The sequence below is a fragment of the Bos taurus genome, chromosome 4, assembly GCF_002263795.3.
Source record: "Bos taurus isolate L1 Dominette 01449 registration number 42190680 breed Hereford chromosome 4, ARS-UCD2.0, whole genome shotgun sequence".
Lineage (NCBI taxonomy): Eukaryota > Metazoa > Chordata > Mammalia > Artiodactyla > Bovidae > Bos > Bos taurus.
In genome coordinates, this window is record NC_037331.1 from 84,511,892 (window position 1) to 84,530,363 (window position 18,472).

At 37.7% G+C, this 18,472-nt stretch overlaps 1 long non-coding RNA gene across 3 annotated transcripts in view; it reads right to left on the reverse strand.

Annotated features, from left to right (window-relative positions):
* Positions 1–836: 836 nt before the first annotated feature.
* The window catches only part of LOC132345186 (uncharacterized), a 37,877-nt gene continuing 20,241 nt past the window's right edge, over positions 837–18,472 (reverse strand). The window contains exon 3 of one of the 3 annotated variants that reach the window (XR_009494379.1): positions 837–945. This is a non-coding gene — a long non-coding RNA (uncharacterized lncRNA). Of the gene's footprint in view, positions 1,147–17,709; positions 18,192–18,472 lie in introns of those variants that run through there. The other 2 variants (XR_009494380.1, XR_009494381.1) reach the window with 2 other exon arrangements.

The following is an 18,472-nucleotide window of genomic DNA, read 5'->3' on the forward strand; positions in this document are numbered from 1 at the left end:
ACCTAGATTTGAGTCATTTTTAGGAGCCATAATGACTGTATTTTTTTTTTTATTAATTGATCTGTATATGCCTAAATGGCAACCCACTCCAGTATCTTTGCCTGGAAAATCCCATGGACAGAGGAGTATGGTGGGTTCACAAGTCCATGGGTTCACAAGGCAGACACGACTTAGTGACTAAACAATAACTTCCATCTAGCCATCTCAGTTACAACTATCTTTTTTTTTTTTAAATGAACTAAGATTGAGTTAGGGGCTTTTTTTGTGATTTGAAATCTAGTGCTCTCAGGCAATGGTCAACCAGACAAATCGTTTTAAATTTATTATCACAGAGCATTCATATGTTAAACTAGGTGAAGAAGTGGGAATTTTTACTCCACTCTCAGGATTTAAGGTTTTTTCTGAGGAGTCCCAGATCGTCCCAACCCTTTCCTACTTCTTAGAGTAAGGTAATGAACTGAAAGTATTCAAGTTGGCAGCCTACGCCCTTCTGATTAGTTCAAAATAAATGGGCTCCTCATCATTATTTTTCCTGTTCAACAATCTATTCAATTCCAGGATTGTGATAATGATGTTTTCTCTTATAGAGCTATTGTGCTACTTAATTAATGTTTGTTACATACTTGGAGATCCTTGGATGGTAGATGATATTCTGGTGCCAAGTACATTATTATTTCATTAAAATTAATGCCAAGATGAAACATAATGTGGAAGGTGATGGCCTGGAAATTATTTCCTATTACCAAGTGGAAAGAATATATTTGTTTGGCAGCTTTCTAAGTACAGTGTAAGCAGGTGCCCACCAGCAGAATGATACATAGAAGAGAAATATTTGATCCAGATAATTTAAATTTTAATTGAATATTTACAAAGTATACAAAGTCTGGGTTTCATTTGCGAAGTGGAGATTCAGACCAATTACTTTGTGAGAGGACAAATAGAAACCTGTAAAAAACAAAAACAAAGTTTCAAATTAAATCACTAAGAAACACTTACTGTAGTGAAAGAGTGTGAGCCTGTGGTCCAGAAGATGGGCTTGAATCCAGGGTTCATCAGTGTTGATGTTGCTTGACACCCAGAAAATCTGTCTGGTTCACTCTTGCATTTCAGTAGATACAACACTGGGCACATACCAGGGACCCACATCTATATGTAAATGAATAAATGTGTTCATGACTTTGGGCAAGACATGTTATAATGTAAATTTATACTACAAAGTATTACAAAAATCAACTTGGATAATAGATATAAATGCTTTAAAAGTATGAAAGTGAAAGTGTTAAAGTCGGTCAGTCACGTTCAACTCCTCTTGACTTCAAGGACTGTAGCCCACCAAGCTCCTCTGTCCATGGAATTCTCCAAGCCACAATACTGGAGTAGGTTGCCATTTCCTTCTCCAGGGGATCTTCCTGACCCAAGGACTGAACCTGGGTCTCCTGCATTATAGTCAGATTCCTTACCGTCTATTTAAAACATTCTTTCTAAAACCTTATTATATAAAATCTCCGTAAAATTAAAAATAAACTAATTTACTGACTTAGATAAGGATGCTTTCTATTTACCCTCTCTAGTTTAAATTTCCACTTTTTAGTTTTATGTCATGTACGTTCAGAACAAGCCATACTGTTTCTGACACCACAAAACATAACACAGATTAATATTTAAAATTTTGATTATAAAATTCTGAAATTCACTAACATTTATCTTACAAGACATGGAAAATATAGCCAAGGATAAATAATACATTTTAAATAAACTCTGTTACCACTACTTGGAGAAAATACAGGGGCATTTTCAATGTATTTCTTTCCTCTGCTGCACATATACACACATTCTCACACATATAAATACATGCATGCTACATTTTAATTTCATATTCTGAATCAGTAAATATCCTCAAAATATTATTTTGAGTGGTTACTAAATATACTTTATAAAACCATTTATTTAAAAATTAATGGCTTATCTCTCCAATGTTTAATTAAAATAAATAGTGTGATAAAATGCATATGTGTAAAACTTTCATAACCATTGCTTTTTATTTCCCAATCAATTGATGAGAAATTATTGTTTAAAAGATCACTAATAAAAATTTAATGTTCCTATACAAAATGTATAATAGCTCTCAAGACTGTAAGAATTACACTGCCATCACTAGTTCCTATACTTATGCTTATTGCTAATTTATATTTCATATTTCCTGACATATGTGTCCATATCCTTTGCCCATTTTAGTGTTTTGCTTGATGCCTTTCATTTTGTTCATAATGAATTATATGTAACGTAGAGAATGCTTTTTGTGTAATAAAAACTTTAATCGTCATATATTTTCACATTTGGAACAAAGTGTCTTAGGCAGGAACATGCCTGGAGTGTTAGAAGGAGAGGAAAGTGGTCACTTGAGTGGAAAGGAATGAAGCAGGTAATTTTAAAAAATGATGTCTGAAGTTGGGGATTGAGGGCATATAGGCCTAGCAGGATATGTAACATCATTAGCATTAACTTGAAGTAATGTTGGAAACTATCGCAGGGTTTTGAGGAGAGAAGTCACTTAGCTTTTTAAAGCATGATTCAACTTTGGCCACTGTCTTTTTACAATAAATTTTTATTGGAATATAGTTGATTTACAATGTTGTATTAGCTTCAGGTGTACAGCAAAGTGAATTAGGGATACATATACATACATCCACTCTTGTGTAGATTTTTTTTTCCATACATCCCATTACAGAGTATCGAGGAAAGTTCCTTGTGCTGTACAGTAGGTCCTCGTTAATTATCTGCTTGGCTACTGTCTTAAGAATAGTCTGTGAAGGAGGCAAAGTGAAAGCAGAAAGACAAGTTAGGAAATACTACATAAATCAGGGGAGAAATGATGTAGCCTTTACATGATGTAGCCTTTTAAATAGAGAAGCAGTAAAGATGGTAAGAGAAAACCAGGTTCTGGAAATATTTTAAAGATATCGCTAAAAGGATAGTTAATTAGACATTTATTCTGCTGTGATATTGGTGATTATATATACAAGTCTAGATTTCAGGGGAAAAATCTGAATTGGAGATGTAAATCTTAGAATTGCTGGCACAGAAGTAATACTTAAAACTCTGGGAAGGAATGAGATCCCACAAGAAAAATAGGAGAAAAGGAACATGCAGTGAGCTCTGGGCCACTTTATTTATTTATTTTTTTTTTAAATTTATTTATTTATTTATTTATTTTTTAATTTTTTTTAATTTCAGATATACACATGCTCCCCATCCTGAACCCTCCTCCCTCCCAACCTCCCCATACCATTGAATGGCATTGAAACATGTGAAATATCATGTATGAAACGAGATGCCAGTCCAGGTTCAGTGCACGATGCTGGATGCTTGGGGCTGGTGCGCTGGGAAGGCCCAGGGGGATGGTCTGGGCCACTTTAATACTGAGAGGAAAGAAAGGAGGGAAGAGACAGCAAAGGAAGCAGGAAAAAGGGCAGAGGAAATGAGATACGAGGCAAGTCAGGAAAAGTGGAAGGGGAATGGAGAAGAGCATGGGCAGTTGTGACAAACGCTAATCCTCAGTCAAGTGTGCCGATAATTTAACATCTTAGAAGGCAGGATCTCCATGTCTGTGGGGCATACACCTAATTGGATTGGGTTTCAGTGAGAATTTGGAGTGGAAGAGAGGAGGAGAGACAAGTCATTCAAGGACTTTTGCTGTAAAATGGGAATAGAACAATGATTAACCAGCAGGCTGGGTAAGTCGGTTCAAGACAAACTCTATATTTTATTTCATACTTATAGTGAGAGAAATACAGTCTACTTGTAAACTAATGAGAATTATCTAGTAAAGAGCTAGGATTTGAATGTGTAAACTAAACAGCAAGAATTACTGTAGCAAAGATCTCAACTAAAAACGACAGTAAGAAACCTAGTGCAGGAGTACAGAGTTTGGTTTTACAAAGGAACAGGAACAACCGAGTTTTGAGTCACGAAGTTAGGTGCAAATGAGGAAGGTGTGTAGACATGGTAATGAGAGCCTGTGGAAACTGTTCACAGTGCCTGATCCTTATTCCTTGGTCATGTGTTTCCTTGAGTGAACATCCTTAGTTTTTTTTTTTTTTTTTTATTTTATTTTTAAACTTTACAATATTGTATTAGTTTTGCCAAATATCGAAATGAATCCGCCATAGGTATACCTGTGTTCCCCATCCTGAAACCTCCTCCCCCTTCCCTCCCCATACCCTCCCTCTGGGTCATCCCAGTGCACCAGCCCCCAGCATCCAGTATTGTGCATCGAACCTGGACTGGCGACTCGTTTCATACATGATATTATACATGTTTCAATGCCATTCTCCCAAATCTCCCCACCCTCTCCCTCTCCCACAGAGTCCATAAGACTGATCTATACATCCGTGTCTCTTTTGCTGTCTCGTACACAGGGTTATTGTTACCATCTTTCTAAATTCCATATATATGCGTTAGTATAACTGTATTGGTGTTTTTCTTTCTGGCTTACTTCACTCTGTATAATAGGTTCCAGTTTCATCCATCTCATTAGAACTGATTCAAATGTATTCTTTTTAATGGGTGAGTAATACTCCATTGTGTATATGTACCACAGCTTTCTTATCCATTCGTCTGCTGATGGGCATCTAGGTTGCTTCCATGTCCTGGCTATTATAAACAGTGCTGTGATGAACATTGGGGTACACGTGTCTCTTTCCCTTCTGGTTTCCTCAGTGTGTATGCCCAGCAGTGGGATGTAGTCAATTTTATTAATCATTTCCTATAGGACTTGTAGTTTTCACATCTTTCATTAAAAGGTCTTCCTTTATTTGATGTGATTAAAATATATTCCTAAACAGTTCACCCTTGAACAACATGGGTTTGAACAGCATGCTGTTGTTGTTCAGTCATGTCTGACTCTTTGCAGCCCCATCGACTGCAGCACGCCAAGCTTCCCTGTCCATCACCACCTCCTGAAGCTTACTCAGACTCATGTCCACTGAGTCAGTGATGCCATCCAATCATCTCAACCTCTGTCGTCCCCTTCTCTCCTGCCCTCAATCTTTCCCAGCATCAGGGTCTTTTCTAAAGAGTCAGCTCTTCACATCAGGTGGCCAAAGTATTGGAGCTTCAGCACCAGTCCTTCTGAGAGAGCCAATTCCTAGGCAGGTTGATAAGAAGTCTGGGGTCCCTGAGGAGGAGAAAGGGGTCTGGAATTCTCAAGGAAGAAGAAAGGACAAACATCTTTTTTTTCCTGTACATTTCTTAGTCTTAGTCACATAAAATGACTTTTTCTTTAAGCCTGGAACTGATGATTACACAACAAACAATTTAGTTTAAACTCTGTACTAAGGATTATATAACACCAATGTATCCTGCTTGAGGACAGTTTCTCCTTCCTGAAAACCTTCTGGCTAATCTTGTTATCCTAAAATGTAAGTTATGGGAGTGGGTCTAGTAAGATCTTTACAACCTGGAGACGTTCTTTTGATTTATTGTAAAAACTAATTGAAAAGTACATAACTCCCTTGCTAACTAACACTAGTGAGGGGGGCACTCTCTGTCCCCTTCTGATGTCTATGCCAGAAGCTTTCCCTGTCCCTTTTCACTTTAATAAAACTCTGCTACTCAAAAGCTCTTGAGTAATCAAGCCTGGTCCCTGGTCTCGAAGATAACTCTTCTTCTTCAGAGATCACTTCCAATGAATATTCAGGACTGATTTACTTTAGGATTGACTGGTTTGATCTTGCTGCCCAAGGGACTCTCCAGAGTTTTCTTTAACACCACAGTTTAAAAGCATCAAGTCTTTCGTGCTCAGTTTATGATCCCAGTGCTCACATCCATCCCAGTGCTCACATCCATACATGATTACATCCATACAGCTTTGACTAGAAAGACTTTGTTGGCAAAGTAATGTCTCTACTTTTAATATGCTGTCTAGGTTGGTCATAGCTTTTCTTCCAAGGAGCAAGCATCTTTTAATTTCATGGCGGCAGTCACCATCTGCAGTGATTTTGCTGCTGAGTCGCTTCAGTCGTGTCCGACTCTGTGCAACTCCAGAGATGGCAGCCCACCAGGCTCCCCCGTCCCTGGGATTCTCCAGGCAAGAACACTGGAGTGGGTTGCTATTTCCTTCTCCAATGCATGAAAGTGAAAAGTGAAAGTGAAGTCGCTCAGTCGTGTCCGACTCTTCGCGACCCCATGGACTGCAGCCTACCAGGCTCCTCCATCCATATGATTTTTCCAGGCAAGAGTACTGGAGTGGGTTCTAGAGCCCCCCAAAATAAAGTCTGTCACTGTTTCCATTGTTTCCCTATCTATTTGCCAGGAAGTGATGGGACCAGATACCATCTTCACTCTTTGAATGTTGACTTTTAAGTCAGTTTTTTCACTTTCATCAAGAGGCTCTTCAGTTTCCGTCATAAGGGTGGCGTCATTCATCTGCATATCTGAAGTTATTGATATTTCTCCCAGCAATCTTGATTCCAGCTTGTGCTTCATCCAGCCTGGCATTTTGCATGATGTACTCTGCATATAAGTTAAATAAGCAGGTGGACAATATGCAGCCTTGACGTACTACTTTCCAGATTTGGAACCAGTCTGTTGTTCCATGTCCAGTTCTGTCGCTTCTTGACCTGCATACAGATTTCCTAGGAGGCAGGTCAGGTGGTCTGGTATTCCCATCTCTTAAAGAATTTTCCACCGTTTGTTGTGAGTCACACAGTCAAAGGCTTTGGCATAGTCAATGAAGAAGAAGTAGATGATTTTCTGGAATTCTCTTGCTTTTTCTATGATCCAACGATGTTGGCAATTTGATCTCTGGTTCCTCTTCCTTTTCTACATCCAGCTTGAACATCTGGAAGGTATCAGTTCAATAGCATGGATCTACTTATATGCTGATTTTTTTTTTCTTCTCAGTAAATAGATACTACAGGACTACACATCTACAAAAAAGTAGGAGTAATCTAATTTACAATCTAATTAGTAATCTAATTTGAATTTTAAATATTAGAAATGTATTTGAGGGAAATTACTAGTACTGTCTCATATGTTTTCATTTATTGTGTTTTTTTCCTTCAGTAAATTCCTACACATACTTTGTTAGAGTTATTTTAGGTACTTAATTGTCTATTAATACTGTAAGTGGTATGAAGTGAAGTGAAGTCGCTCAGTCGTGTCTGACTCTTTGCGACCCCGTGGACTGTAGCCTACCAGTTTCCTCCGTCCATGGGATTCTCCAGGCAAGAATACTGGAGTGGGTTGCCATTTCCTTCTCCAGGGGATCTTCCTGATCCAGGGATAGAACCCAGGTCTCCCGTATTGCAGGCAGATGCTTTAACCTCTGAGCCACCAGGGAAGCCCCTTGTAAGTGGTATACTTTTTAAATTTTATTTAAATATCTGCTTAACTTGGAAGAATAATCAGGAAGTCTATATTTATCCAACACCTGCCCCTTGAATAGCTCCTAAGACAGAAGCTATTGCTTTCAAGTCATTGTTCAATATTAAAATGATGGTTCCAGTAGAGTGCAATTGAAAATTTCAATCTGACTCCCAGGTCATAGATTTTTCTCTTTCCCTACCTCTGGGCTGACACATACAATGAAGCCCTGGAGAAGATTATTTTACTCTTCCTTCCTTGTTCATTACTTTCCCAACTTCTCTGCAACTTCTGGTTTCCCTTCCTTCTTCAAAGTAAGTTTAGTGTCAAAGCAAAGAATTTTACTGGACAAAGTTAAACAGGTAAGGACAATTTACTCAAGACTATTGTAATAGAGGTGAGAGGCCACAGCTCAGTCTCAAATAAACGGTTGGAGAGTTTTTAAGAACTGGAGTGGGGAAGTGTTAGGCCACCTGTTTCCTATAATTGGCTCTACCCAAGGGATAAGTAGACTTCATAAGAGGAAGCAGGTTTAAAACTTGGAGCAAGGCTCCAATTGACATCAGCCTCCTATCATCCCACAGAAACTAGAAGATAGATGCTCTATCCTCCGTGATGACTGCATTTTGAAGGTTGGCTCCCAGGTCCTTCAGAAAGAAATTTTAGGTAGTAAAACTGGCAAGAGGCTTTTAAAAAGATTTACATGTCAATGTGGCAGAGGAAGAATTTACAAGTACACTTTTTTCCTAAAGTAAATGTTCTAAGTAAAGGGAGGTCAGAGCCTTGAGTCAGGAAGAAGCTTGTCTAAAATTTAGTCAAAATGAGTGGAAGATTAAGGCCATCTTGATTAGTGAGTGCACGTTTCTTTTCCCTGTCTTGTGCCTTAGCCAAAATTTAGAGACTATAGGAAAATCCCCTTCTTTCATTTGTAACTTTTTCTAATTGTTTATACTGGTGTTTATAAATACAACTGATCTGTGTAAATTTGTGTATCAGTCCAAAAATTATTTTTTATAAATTATCTTGCTAGCAAATTATGACAGTTTTCCTTTTTTGAGATCAATATTTTTCTTTTTTCCTTAGATGTTTTACTTCCTGTGTTTACCCAAACCTCCCTTATTCAGTATATGCAGGGATAGAAGGCATTCTTTTCTCCTGCCTGACTTTAAAGAGAGTACTACTAACATCTTTAAGAATGGGTAAATTCTGTTAATTAACTATGCGTGTATTATTTCATTCACTCAAATCAACATTATAATATATGATAGTATCTGGCATAATATGTACTCTCACATTATTTTTCTTTTAAAATATGTTCTTGGATGTTCTTATTTATCCTTCATCATTCTTTCAAATTTAAATCACCATTGGGATTTCACATGTATACATTTGAGTCTATCAGTACAATTTTGCAGATAAAAATCATAGATTTCTAGAACCAGATTATTGTTATTAAATATGTTTTGTGCTTTCTAAAGATTTACTTTTGCTCTTTCTCTCTTATATATCCATGTTTATATTACCTTAAATCAACTTTCCTTTTCATTTTCAAGGATGCGTGTTATATTTTGTTTCATTTCATTCCGTTTTTCATGTTATTTATTGTCACATTAATACCCTACATTTAAATATATTAATTATATATTGAAGTGAAGTGAAGTCGCTCAGTCATGTCAGACTCTTCGCGACCCCATGGACTGCAGCCTACCAGGCTCCTCCGTCCATGGGATTTTCCAGGCAAGACTACGGGAGTGGGTTGCCATTTCCTTCTCTAGGGGATCTTCCCAACCCAGGGATCGAACCCAGGTCTCCTGCATTGTAGGCAGACTTTTTACAGTCTGAGCCACCAGGGATGCCCTTCTTAATTATATATTAATATATCTTACATTCTAATTATTTGTCCTTATTCTCTAGATTATAAGAGAGAGTCCTACAGTTTTCATCTGTAATACTGATTCTAATTTACATAGTTTTCTTTCAAAATAGACCGCTTTAGAACTTTTTAGTTTTCCTTATAATATTTTCATATCCCTATGAGATTCCTTTTCTTCTCTGTTTATTTTTATCAAAAATTCTCATTATGTTATCATCTTATCTTTTATCTATTCTCTACGGTCAGCATTTTGAGTTGTGAGTACACAGTTATATTTTTCATATTTGTCTTCATTGCTATTCACTTTTCATGTTGGCTTTTTATCAGTTTTATTACAAATTCAAGTGCTCTTTGTTTCCCAGTCTTAAATGGAGAGGGCTCCAGCTTGGCTGAGGTTTTGACATAAATAGAATGGGTAAATTATTTCTGCCCTCCTAATTCTCTGAGTCAGAAAGCAATCTGGATTGTAATATATGTGTACCCAACTGTCTGTTGTTTAAAGTTTATATCTGATATGATTCTACTGAAATTAAAGGGCTTTCATTTTTTCAATGACAAGAATTTATTAGTGGAGTATTTGAAGCAGGATGCAATTCTTTCCTTTTCAGAAACAGCACATGAGCCTCTGAAGCCCCTCACATACCAACACTCCAGCTTTTTCCATCTCTGTCTTGGCTTATGATGGACTTCACATCCTAGGGATAACAGATCACTGAATGTCTAACTCATTCCTAAGATGGAATGAGAACCAGAGCATTTAATGTAGTCACATTTGAGGGGACTAAGAACAGAATATTCCTGTAAGGTGTATTCATGTATATTTTGGGTGGATGAAGGATCAGATATTTCCCCAGTCTCGTCTGGGAAGATTCGTTTTCTTTGTGATTGCATGGAAATCTACCATCATCATCTTAAAGTTTTTCATTTTTTGCTGTAGGTCTTATGATAGCTCAGTTGGTAAAGAATCCAGCTGCAATGCAGGAGACCCCGCTTCGATTTCTGGGTAGGGAAGATCCGCTGGAGAATGGATAGGCTACCCAGTCCAGTATTCTTGGGCTTCCCTTGTGGCTCAGCTGGTAAAGAATCCTCCTGCAATGAGGGAGACCTGGGTTCGGTCCCTGGGTTGGGAAGATCCCCTGGAGAAGGGAAAGCCTACCCACTCCGGTATTCTGGCCTGGAGAATTCCATGAACTATATAGTCCACAGGGTCACAAAGAGTTGGACATGACTGAGTGAGTTTCACTTCCACTATCTCTGTTATGGTTCAGAACTGTTTCTTCAGGGACCTTGCAAATCCTTGTCTGGTGTTCACAGGTTTTATTTAGTATTATAACTTTGTGTCTCTTGCTGTGTTTTCATAGATATTTCAATTGGAGTTCAGTAACCTCAGCTAGCAGGCATTATTTCAAATTGTACTCAAATTTGGCATTGTTTGTGCTATATATTTCATCAAATCAATAGGTAGCAGAACATCGTGGAAGATTTTGGCAATAGATTGACTGCTGGCCTTTCCTTGTGAGGCCAAAATTTGGGTATTAGTTTATATTTTTACAGGTATTTGAAATATTTTATGAAAAGTAGGTAATGCAGTGTCTAGTAATAGCTTAAATTCTGAATTTCCAGTTTCATTTTTCTTAATCATATTTTCATTTTTATGATCATCAAATAAGCTAACTCACCTTTCCATATATTTTCAAAGTATTTGGTCACAAAAAAGATGTTTTTAAAATACTGCCACATTTAGTTATACTTTTCAGGAGAGAAGTACTTTATAATTATATTTCAGTAATAACCTGATGGGGCTTCCCACGGGATGCTAGTGGTAAAGAACCCACCTGCCTATACAGGAAATGTAAGAGACACAGGCTCAATTCATGCCCTTGAGGAGGGCATGGCAGCCTACTCCAGTATTGCCTGGAGAATCCCATGGACAGAGGAGACTGGTGGACTATAGTCCATAGGGTCGCAAAAAAGTCAGACCTGACTGAAGCGACTTAGCACACAAAAACCTGATGGATAATGATATGAATGTGCACTGGCTGTCTTATTTTGGTGATGTTTTCCCAGTACAGTGCAGCCACATAATAGAATTCCATACACCTGCAGACCAGGGGACTACATGTTATTAAACTCTTTTGTGAACAGTTGACATCAAGAAAGTCTCACACTTTTCACCTGTTTTAAGTAACTCACAAAGATATTTGTCACCCAGCTTCTCGGTTCCTAGTATTGTTTTTCTGTCTTATTCTTTTAAAAATAATTGACTCTCACGGATCCTTTCATCTTTTTAAAAGCAGAAGGAGGGGCTTTAAAAGCAGCAGACTGGGCCAAAAGAAAGACAGAATAATGCTTCAAAGGAACAGTGAAGTGCAATTTGAAACTGTGTTACAGCACTGGGAGCTGCTCAAACACAGAAAGTGTGCTCAGGCTTATGAGAGCTGCCTGCATGCACCACGACTCCTCCAGTCACTCCTATGGAAAGTTATAAGCAGCGATGCAATCACTAAATCACAGCTTTAAACCCCAAAGAAGTGTCTCTCTTTCAGGGCAGCGCTACTGATATTTGGCATCAACTTGGCTAGCTTTTGACCCTTTCCTCTCTGACAGACCTCTTATTTATATTATGCCCTCCTGTCTTAAGCGTGCTTCTCTCACTAAAATCACAAAGTAAGGGGAAAGAGAAATATATCAGGGGTTTTTTTTTGATGCAAGAATCCGTTCAGTGCTCTCTCCTCTTTCCTCAACTCAGAGCCACAGGATAGAGATATGAAATGTTATTAACCACCTAGACAATATACAGTAGCCACATAAATAAGCAGAAGACTACGTAGATTTTTTTTTTTCCTCATGTCCATAGAGAAAACATGATCTCTTTGTCTGCTGATAAGCAAGAGACACCTGAACACACAGGGCTTTAAATAACCACCACTTGAACATGTCTGACTGTTTTGTGAGGCATAAATATGCACACAGGGATGATTCTTCCATTCCATGCGGCATCAACTCCTTGGTAACTGTATTTTGCTGGCACCTAGACTGATTTCAATGGTCTGTGATTTTACTCATCTGTCTGACAATCTTGGGAAGGAGGAAAAGGCTGAAAGCTGAACTCAGCTAGATCCCCCTGCAATGTAATCTTAGGACTTCTCCAGCTCGTCTCCCCAAATAGCTGGCCATCTTTCATGGTGACTCAGACTTCCAAAAGGCTAAGGGTAGCACTTGCTGCATGTTTTAGAGCTTAAACACAGAGTGTCACCAGAGCAGTCTTGAGCCAGGCCACAAGGAGAATAAGAATATACCCAACTCTCAAATGGAAGAACTAAAGAATTTTTGGCATTCTGTTATCCATTTCAGGACACCATGTATTTTTAGGGCCTAGTAATAATATATGGAATAATAAATGTCCTTCACGTTAGTTTCATGCATGCACTGAGCTCAGTAGTGTTTACTAATTCAACATTGCAGGTGGCAAACAGGAATTCACATGTTAATACAGTCATTATGTATTCCCTGTCTTGTGTGTGTGTGTTTGTGTATGCAAGCAAGCATGCAAGCCTCCCCTTCTCCACCACTCCCCAAATCATCTGTGTTACAGAATAAATTTGAGGCAGCTAGACTGGATTCCAAAGCATTTTAAAGTGGTCTGTGGTAAGAGTCAAAGAAGATAATTTATCTCTAGGAAACAACATGGCATAAGCACCATACAATCAGCAGTGGGTTAACCAAGTGTTATTTTAAATCATAAGTGTAAAACAAATTGCCAGTGGTTTATGAACCAAGACATAACCTCTCTGAGCTCATCCTCTCTTTTACCCTTAGCCAAAGACATCGGAGGGAAAGGCAGCAAAACAAGAGCTAGTAAAGCTGAAAGCAGCGATAAAAAGAGGGAAATAAGGTACCTGACAATGCTGCTGCTGCTAAGTCACTTCAGTCGTGTCCGACTCTGTGTGACCCCATAGACGGCAGCCTCCCAGGCTCCCCCGTCCCTGGGATTCTCCAGGCAAGAACACTGGAGGGGGTTGCCATTTCCTTCTCCAATGCATGAAAGTGAAGTCACCCAGTCGTGTCCGACTCTTAGCGACCCCATGGGCTGCAGCCTACCAAGCTTCTCCATCCATGGGATTTTCCAGGCAAGAGTACTGGAGTGGGGTGCCATTGCCTTCTCTGGCCTGACAATAATAGAATAGAATTATTCAAAGGAAAGGAAGTGGGAGTAAAACATGAAAGATAAAGATGAAAGCAAGGGGAGGAAAAGAAAAATATAAGGAAAATGGAAAAGAAAACGGAGAGAAAGGAAGCGATACTAGTTACTTTTTTCATCTCCGATACAGATAATTTGTATCCTACCAGGTATCCATCAACACAAAATGTGCTTTATTTCCATGATAGCTATCTTAAGGTAAATTATTAAGCAGTTATTAGCTAAATATTAAGACGGAAGAATTCTTTGTGGGGTTTTTTTTTTTTTTTGTGGCCTTTCAAGTACTTGATATAATGCTAGAAATTGTATCAGTTCAGTTCAGTCGCTCAATCGTGTCCAACTTTTTGTGACCCCATGGACTGCAGCACGCCAGGCTTCCCTGTTCATCATCAACTCCCATAGCTTACTCAAACTCATATCCATTGAGTCAGTGATGCCATCCAACCATCTTATCCTCTGTTGTCCCATTCTTCTCCACCTTCAAAATTTTCTAGCATCAGGGTCTTTTCCAATGAGTCAGTTCTTCGCATCAGGTGGCCCAAAGTATTGGAGTTTCAGCTTCAGCATCAGTCCTTCCAATGAATATTCAGGACTTATTTCCTTTAGATAGGACTGGTTGGATCTCCTTGCAGTCCAAGGGACTCGAAAGAGTCTTTTCCAACACTGCAGTTCAAAAGCATCAATTCTTCAGCACTCAGCTTTCTTTATAGTCCAACTCTCATGTCCATACATGACTACTGGAAAAACCAAAGCTTCAACTAGACGGACCTTTGTTGGCAAAGTAATATCTCTGCTTTTTAATATGCTGTCTAGGTTGGTCATAATTTTCCTTCCAAGGAGTTAATGTCTTTTAATTTCATGGCTGCAGTCACCATCTACAGTGATTTTGGAGCCCCAAAAATAAAGTCTGTCACTGTTTCCCCTTCTATTTGTCATGAAGTGATGGGACCAGATGCCATGATGTTAGTTTTCTGAATGTTGAGTTTTAAGCCAACTTTTTCACTCTCCTCTTTCATTTTCATCAAGAGGCTCTTTAGTTCCTCTTCGCTTTCTGCCATAAGGATGGTGTCATCTGCATATCTAAGGTTTTGGATATTTCTCCCAGCAATCTTGATTCCAGATTTTGCTTCATCCAGCCCAGCATTTCTCATGATGTACTCTGCATATAAGTTAAATAAGCAGGGTGACAATATACAGCCTTGAGATACTCTTTCCCCGCTTTGGAACCAGTCTTCCATGTCCGGTTCTAACTGTTGCTTCTTGACCTGCATACAGATTTCTCAGGCAGGTCAGGTGGTCTGGTATTCCCATCTCTTTCAAAATTTTCTACAGTTTGTTGTGATCCACACAGTCATACTGTATGCTTAACATTAAATCCAGGTTACATGAAAGGAAGATAATTCAATCTAAATATTTGTCCCGCTTAGAATATAATGAATGGATCATAGGTATTGGCTTTTTATATCACCTTTGTAGATATCGTCTAAGTAAAGAAATGAAAAAATTAAAATAAGTAGATATTGGTCCTAATTATTAGATAAAAGCCCATAAGGTCATTTTCACTTCCTTGATAAAAACTTGCAACTTGGTTGAGGATATGTCTACAATGAAAAGGTAAGTATTAATATTAACATATATCTAATGAACATCATCCAAAACAAAACAAGTCTTTTTTTTTCATAATGCACATTTACCATATTCATCACAATGCTTATGACACACACAAAGCCATTATTGCCCTGTGGCATAACACTACCCATAACTGCAGTAACACTGTAACTTGTTTCCAGTCCTTCTTTTAGGAATCTAAAGTGAGACTGCCATCTTAAGAAAGGCTTTTCTTAGAACCTCAGCTCATTAAAAAAAAAAAAAGTCTACACAAATTTATTCTGGGATTCTAAGGGCACCTTCAGTTGAACATAAAGAACCTCTTATGAGTCTAGCTTAAGAAATACACCACCTCTAATTATACACTATTTCTCTTTTATAATGTAGTATATAAAGTTTAGGAACATATACATCCAAATTGTATGCAAATCCAAAAACGTAGCTTTACAGGCGTTATTATGTATTTGTATGTCTAGTAGAAATGATTCCTGGAATGTAGTTAATCTTGTTTATATGACCATGATTTTGTATTTGTTTTGTCAGTTTCTGGAATCAATTATAATGTGTATATAAATATTATAAATAGCTCTCATTTGAAATTATCAAATTATAATGGCTGTGTGTGCATGCTACGTCGCTTCAGTCATATCCAACTATTTGAGACCCCATGTACTGAAGCCCTCCCGGCTCCTCTATCCATGGGATTCTCCAGGCAAGCATACTGGAGTGGGTTGCCTTGCCCTCCTCCAGGGATAATGGCTGTATATAAACATTATTAACTACTAGAGAATTTAACTAAAGCCTCTACTTCAAGTGTTTGAGTGTGTGTATACATGTATATGTAGTATATGTAGTAATTTTCTAGGGATGTTTGAAGGTGTATTAGTGCTATAATATTATGTACCTTAGTAGTAGTTTAAAAGTTTATCTAGAGTAATCTACATCAGATATTTCAGAGAAGAAGCAAGACTATAAGAAATACTATATTTATATAGAACAACAACTATATTGTTCTATTAAAGCTCTTCCAGGAAGGAAGGGTCTCCACTATGTATTCAAACATTTCTGATTTTTCATTGTTTCTGGTTCAAATAAAAACAATCAGAAGAAGACAGATACTTCTTTAACTTATTATATATATTTCTCACAAATTTATTTTCTCCAAAATTCCCTGATATTTGTATACAATATATTTTATATAGGACATTTCAGAAATTGTGTTTTGGGCATGCCTGCCCCCTACCAGGGAGAAGGCAATGTCACCCCACTCCAGTACTCTTGCCTAGAAAATCCCATGGACAGAGGAGCCTGGTAGGCTGCAGTCCATGGGGTCTCGAAGAGTCGGACACGACTGAGCGACTTCACTTTCACTTTTCACTTTCATGCATTGGAGAAGGAAATGGCAACCCACTCCAGTGTTCTTGCATGGAGAATCCCAGGGACAGGAGAGCCTGCTGGGCTGCCGTCTATGGGATTACAGAGTTGGACACGACTGAAGCAACTTAGCAGTAGCAGCCCCCTACCAACCGTCAACTTCAGAAGAAATAGCATTGTATTCAAATCTTTATTACGTAATGACTTTCAATTGCAAAATATTCTCAATTAAATTTTAGAATCAAAATTCCTTTTTCTCGTCTTTAAACTCTGAACTTAATTTCAAAATTTAAATATATGTTGGAGAAAAAATGCATGCATAAATGGCTTGTTGACAAATATGAAAATTTAAATATTAATATAATACTTTCAAGATATTTAAATTAATGTTTAAGTTCATACATATGTATTTTGGACAGATATTGTAGTGTGTATTGTATATCTGGTATTATTATAGGAGCTAGAAATTTAATAAATATATGCTGTTTACATAGTTTTAAGATATGTCCACCTTGAATCAGAGTATGTTCTTTGATGAGATGAAATATTTCAAATATTATTCTTTAATTCCAAAAGGGGCTAACAATTTTTGCAGCTTAAAGAACCAAAACAAATATTAAAATTAAATCAGTACTCCTCTTAAAGTCAGAAAAGATTTGAATTCTCATTTAATCTAACATCTTATTTAATCTACTAATCATTCTACATTATCCTTGATATATAAAAATTCAACTATTTAAGAGCAATCTATTTCATCGTTTTCAGGTACCTGTAGGGCAAAACTCTTGCTTAAAATTAATAAAAACCTGCTGTTTGTCATTCCCAGATACATGGAGGTGGGGAAGGGGGATGTAGACAACTTATCTAAATTCTAAATATTTATATACTTAAGAGATATACATAATTAATCATTTACTTTTTATTTTAACATCTTTATTTTCCACTGGAATAGAATTTCCACAAGGATAAGGATTTTATTTTGTTGACTGCTGTCCGTCAAACATTTAGAACAGACCTTGCTCACTAAAAAGAAAAGAAAAAAAGAAAGAGAAGTCGCTCAGTCATGTCTGACTCTTTGCGACCCTATGGACTGTAGCCTACTAGGCTCCTACATCCATGGGATTTTCCAGGCAAGAGTACTGGAGTGAGTTGCCCTTTCCTTCTCCAGCCCACTAAAAGGTGTTCCATAAATAACAGATGAACAGATACAGTGTAATAAGTATAAAGGAGAGCCTGGCAGATGCTGTTGAGGAAGCAGAACATTGCCCTGGGCCACGTGACCCCACCTGTAGCTACAGTCTTTTTCCAACAGACTGCATCTGTATCCCTTCTCTAACTGAGAGCTTTCTCCAGCACCAAGGACACTTAACTCCCCATGTCAAATACAGTTCTATAATTATGGGATTCATCACTCCAAGAGCTGTGCTCCACCAATGCAGGACGAGTGTTAGTAGGTAAATGCTGGAGTCTGTTTTCCTCTGGCAAAACAGCTCTGGGGGTTTGTTCCACTGTATTTTTCAGACCTTCCCCACACCCAGAGAGGATTGAGCCTTAGTTGTCCTTATGAGCGACTCCCTTATTAATATAATTTTTATTAAATTTTCTCTGTCCTATTTCCCCCAGATATTCACCTTTGCCTGTAAGGACTACACTTGGGAGAACCCAAACTGTAGACACTTAAGTCATCAATGATATTTCCTCTTGGCAGTAGTTAGTATTACATCAAGTTGAGTTAATGAGCAAGCACATAGGAATAAATGGCTTGTTTGTCTGAATTAGGAAAAGAGCAAATTTGAGAGTCATCAAAATTATGCATTAAAATAACTTAGTCAATACTTAAAGTACAAATAGATTTCAAATATGTTTTGTACAGCAGTGTGCATTTATATTGTCTTTATGTCAGCGCCTGTCACCCTGCTACTTCTAAGTACCTTTCTAAGTTTAAATTGTAGAAAACTCATCTTATAAATAACAAATAGTTTATCATTTCATATTTAATAATTATCTTTCCTGAAGCTTAAATAATTACATTTCAACACATAGTTAAAAAC